The sequence below is a fragment of the Carassius auratus genome, chromosome 10, assembly GCF_003368295.1.
Source record: "Carassius auratus strain Wakin chromosome 10, ASM336829v1, whole genome shotgun sequence".
NCBI lineage: Eukaryota > Metazoa > Chordata > Actinopteri > Cypriniformes > Cyprinidae > Carassius > Carassius auratus.
Genome location: NC_039252.1, coordinates 20,772,601 through 20,778,318, shown reverse-complemented (window position 1 = coordinate 20,778,318; position 5,718 = coordinate 20,772,601). Strand labels below are relative to the sequence as shown.

Sequence of the window (5,718 nt, the reverse complement as noted above, 5' to 3'; positions counted from 1 at the left end):
ATAGTGCATGGCCCCATCCATTTGCCTCTCAATGCGGTGAAGTCACATTGAGCAGAAAAACAGTCACATGACCCCTTTAAAACAGCATTAAACAGTCCTCTGTACATGATGTTGCATATTAAACTCTCATTCAGAAGTTCCAACACTGGAAGTTATCTTTTTTCCATGCAAGATGTATGTCTGTGCATTAAAAAAGAAAGTAAAAGACTCATAAAACTGAAAACCTGAAAAGCTTGAAGGCTTTTACATCATACAGTACTACATAACTATAGTTATTTGCAAAAAGCATTTTTTACTCATTCTTATGTTGTTCCAAACTCATTTATTTTTTGAGAGGAGCATGTGATAAATGATTATCTGTAAAAATGTCCACCAGAGAGGATGCTGGCTGAAATATTCTAAGAGTTAAAATGTGTTTAATTGACACTTTAAACCAGCTGTAAAATAAGGCATAGATAAGAGGATTCACAGCTGAGTTTATATAAAAGGTCCAGGTTAAAAATGTCATTGTAGTAGATGGAATTTCTGTGGTTTCTGTAAGAGTACAGATATAGTATGGAATCCAGCAAAACAGATAAACAATCACAATGATTCCTAATGTCAGAGCAGCTTTACTCTCTGACTTTCTCCTCACTGAAACCATTACACCTTTTTCTCCCTTCAATGAATTTATAACTTTCACTTGTTGTTGTGCAACATAAAATATCCTCAGATATACAGTGATTATGACAGTACAAGGATATAAGAAGGAAATGGTCAAATCACTGAATCGCCAAGCAGGACTAAACATGACAATACATTGGCCATAACACAATGTTATGTGTAAGGCATTAAAATATCCATTACTAACTGCATACGCAACACTATAACTTGAAGACCAAAACCAGCAGAAAAAGATGCTTATTACAGTTTTAGTTGTGGTAATTTTCTGTGGGTACAGTAAAGGGTGACACACGGCCATGAATCGATCAATGGCAATTAAAATTAAACTACTGATTGATGCTGTTATAAGTACTCCCATGATTAACATAAACAGTCCGCAGAAAGTGTCTTCAAAGTACCAACAGGTCTCAATCAACCTGATAGCCTCTACAGGCATCACAATAAGTCCCATAAACAGGTCAGCCACAGCTAGAGACAGAATGAGCAGGTTTGTTGGAGTGTGAAGCTTCTTGAAGTGAGAGATGGAGATTATCACCAGTAGGTTCAGAAACACAGTCCAGACTGACAGAAATGAAAAAAACACATACATGATATTGTATTCATGGTTTGAGCGTTTTTCCTTGATACATGATGAGTTGATGGCAGGAAAGCAGTATTGAGTCTCATTATCCTCTTTCTCATTAGCCATGAGTGAGTCTCCTCTTGTTAGGAGTTTGTTCTGCTCTCCTTACTGTGCTTTCATTTATAGTGTCTAGGTCAGACTGACCAACCCATCTACCGCCCACTCTGATGCAATATAATGACAAAATTATTCTCATACTTAGTCTCAATTTTCAGGATACATAGCCTAAACATAACTGAAAAAATAAAACAAACCAAGACCTACTTTTTCATTTGTTTCAAATATAGTGACTTTTAAAATGGAAAAATATAAATCAGAACTCTTCATATATATATATATATATATATATATATATATATATATATATATATATATATATATATATATATATATATATATATATATATATATGAAGAGTTCAGATGCAAAAGCCTCTAAGTGCCATCTGAAATTTTCATCTAAAATTTATATTTTATCAAGCTTCTATGCTTAGGTACTTTATATATATATATTTAGGTGAACTATCCCTCTAAACAAATAAGCAGATAGTAAGGAATTAGTTTTATTTAGGATCCTCTCACTGTCCATGGCCCAGTTCCCCAAAGCGTTCTTATCGCTAAGTAGTTCTTAACCTATTCCTTAACCTCTCTCTTAACTTTATGGCATGATTCCCGACACGTTCGTACGCTAAGTATATCTTCTGTAAGTCATACTTTCGTAAGGTTGGTCTGGATTACGAATGGTCCAGAGTCTGGATCATTCGTAAGCTCTCTCTTAGGGTTGTTTGAGCTCAAGAAGTACTGTACTGCGGTTTTTAGAAACCAGCGCAGCGAAGTACAAGTCAAACTATGGTACGTTGACAATGTTTTGGCTCAACAATGATTCTATTTTATTTTTTAAGACTCATAATAAATTATTTTCGCAATGGATACAGGCCTATTTATCAAGTTGACTTTTTGTGGTAGTAATTAGCCTAGGCTTTTTCGTAATGTAATTAAAGCGAATTGACAATCGGTTTTTTGATAATTAAAATCTGGCAAACAATTTGGCTCTAAATGGCTAAGATCTATAAATAGGTAAGCATGGTGGTGTCCAGTAAGCGACCAACTATGGCAGCGATCCAACGTGTCTTTCTATTGAATCAAAGACGGAGCCGGACGCGGAGCCGTTTAGCTCATTTGATTTTTTTTATTCTGCGAAATTTAAGCCCTTTTGACATTTTGCCTGACGTGGCTATATTAAAAAAAATTCGCCTCCCAAGACAGCTCATTATGGAGCGACTGGACCTTCTCAGACCTGCGCTTGCCAGGCAAACGCGGTGGAATTTTCTTTAAGCCCTGAAGCCCAGCGCTAATTTATTCATTTTTTTTTTGCTACAGAGAGATTCATCGAGGTCATGGGAGAAGGCTACGGCCTAATCAAGACCTCTGTATGGAGGTGCGTCCACACTGTCACCAACGGCCTTCTGCGCCATGCCGGGGATTACATCCTGGTGGATGGCACACTCATCCCTATCGCCAATCCATCAGTGACTGATCAGGCGTAGGCTACTTATCGCGAAAGGGAGACGCGGCCATACAGATCAGATCATTACCACATTAAACAGAAGTAACTGCAGCTGCTTGTCAATCAATTCTGATTGTAAAGTACCTTACCATTAATATAAAAGTGTATTATATAATTTTTTATAAGTCGTTAAACCCATGTCAAGAAGCGGCACAAGTGGCACAACGGGATGGATGATTAGCGAGGGATACCCGGTTCGCCTAACCGTCACAACATATCGTGTGAACATATTACTGACCATTTGATTATTTAATGTATAGTCTATATTTTACTGATAACTTAAACTATGTTAAAATAAATGTTACTGTAATAATTTGAGGAATGTTTCATTTGCATAAAGCATGTTGTCTTTCTTAACGCTGTACTGCACCATCGCGTGAAGTGGAAAATCGATTCATGAGCAATCGATGCCAACTAATTCAGCACCCTCACTTTGGAGAGCGCTCTTGTAACGTCGGAAGTAAGAGGCAGCGTGCTAAGAAGCTTCCTAAGGGACACTTCGGGGAACACACTTAGGAACATAAACAACTTTGGTAAGATATATCTTTCGAGGTCTTCTTAGCACGCTAAGAGCGAGCGTTATTGGGAAACTGGGCCCATGACTCTGATCATCTAGGTTGTTATGCAGCAAATATATGCATACAAATCATACTAGAACAGTTATCCCAGCTAGCAGAGTAATCATAGGTGTAATTCATGTTCCACAAACATTTAATAAGCATTTGATCATTTCACTGTGAAACTCTACAACAAAATAAATAAAATTACATGAGCTAATGATTTGGGCCCGGTTTCCCGATAACGAACCTAGAAGTGTAGAAAACTGAATCCAGAAACTTTGAAACAGAAAAAAAAACTAAAAGAAAAGAAATTGCGGAATAAAATAAAACTCAATTTGGGTAAAATATTTAACTAATTTCATAGGGCCCTAACAATGACCTCAGTTTCCATGACCTGTGTAGCTTTAAAAAAAAAAAAAAGTAAATGTAAAGTAAACTTGTTACCTGTATCCAGATTCAATGTTTCAAGACCATCTAAAAATATCTGCTCAGTAATTCTTGTTAGAGAAACTAGGCTGGGCTCTATGTTAGAGAAGTTAAATAAGTTAAATATCTAGAAGCACTACTGGGAAAACAAGGATCAGGAAAAGCTTAACAACTGTCCAATAAAATGGTCATGTAACACTAATCTTTAGGTATGCAACCAGTTTATCTCTTTTGATGTTAGCGCATGTTTAAAAAACTTCCCTCTAGGGCAGCAGAAAAAAAAAAATTCTCTGGGCTCAACAGAGAAGTCTTTCACTTAAATTAAAGATTGTCACCATTTGAACATTACAAAAACTACTACAGTTTTTTCATAAGATGTCTGTCATTCAGCAGCAAAGTGATTTTTCACACCACAATTCTTCAGCATTTGCACAATAAAGCAGACCAAAAAAAAAAAAAAAAACTATTAAAAGACCCTGAAAATATCCATGAAGACACCATATTTTTACACTGTTATATGCACTAATGCTATTCAGCTGCATAATTCTTAATGTTAAACAAGATTTGTCCTTGCATCAGTTTTCTACTCTGAGTTATTAAATTCTTAGAAGCTTCTTTAGATGATATTAACCATTTGAAATCCTCAGATCTGTCAAACTGATCTAGTCTTCAGACACCCTACCTAAACTTCACGAGTTCACCCTTACATCTAATCTGAAGGCAAATAGTAGGCATATTTTGGCGTGCTGTCCTGGGGGAGGGGTCCGGGCCCGGAGCATAGCCCGAACCCAAATAACTCCCCCTATCCCAATTTGGGATAAATAGATTAGAAGTGAGGAGTTGGGGTGGAGGAGGGTTGCCGAAAAACTGTCGTGGGACAGGAGGTAGGAAGACTGGATATATATACGCGTGCGTGCTATAAGATGATTAGCTAAACGAGATGCACCTGTACCAAATTGGATGATTATCTGATCGTGCTTCTCCCGAACTTTGTTAATAAAACCACATTTCACGAGTTCACCCTTACATCTAATCTGAAGGCAAATAGTAGGCATATTTTGGCGTGCTGTCCTGGGGGAGGGGTCCGGGCCCGGAGCATAGCCCGAACCCAAATAACTCCCCAAAAGAAGCTTAAAGCCATAGGACAGCAGCCAGAGAGATAAAATTTAGTTGCCCCCCAAAATATGCGTGTTGGGAAGAAAATGCAGAGCGACCTGGAGAGCCCGTGCAGTGTTCGACGAGAGCTGTGGCTCGCAACGTCTTACCAGCGAGCCCTCCATGCCGCTTATGGGAGGAGCACAATGCCAGATATCAAGAAATGAGGGACTCTTGCTGCCTCCGAAGGGAGCTGCGGCTCTGCTGCACCGGAAGGAAGAGTCCCTCTTGCGGCTGAGTACGAGGCGCGGTTTGTTGCATCTGATGGAGGGCTCTCACTGCGACTGAAGGGAGCCAGCGACTGTATCCCATCGGGAGGGAGATCCCTGGCCGCCATAGAGTATGCAACATAACTCGGACGGGGGGTTCACACTGCGACCGAAGGGAGCCGTGGGTCTGCTGCACCAGAAGGGAGAGCCCCGTCAGATGCTAAATAGGCAATGAGATTCGAGCCGCGGTTTGGCGCGTCGGATGAAGGGCTCCTAATGCAACCGAAGGGAGCCAGCGGCTGTACCCCATCGGGAGGGAGATCCCTAGCCATCGTGGAGCATGCAACATAACTCAGATGGGGGGTTCACACTGCGACCGAAGGGAGCTGTGGGTCTGCTGCACCGGAAGAGGAGCCCTAGTCCGATGCTGAGAAGGCAAAGAGACGCGACTGTTGGAGGGACTCCCGCTGCATCCGAAGGGAGCTGCGGCTCTGCTGCACCGGAAGGGGGAGTCCCC

At 40.1% G+C, this 5,718-nt stretch overlaps 1 pseudogene; it reads right to left on the bottom strand.

Annotated features, from left to right (window-relative positions):
* Positions 1–322: 322 nt before the first annotated feature.
* On the bottom strand, positions 323–1,405 carry LOC113110373 (trace amine-associated receptor 13c-like; annotated as a pseudogene).
* Between the last annotated feature and the right edge of the window lie 4,313 nt (positions 1,406–5,718).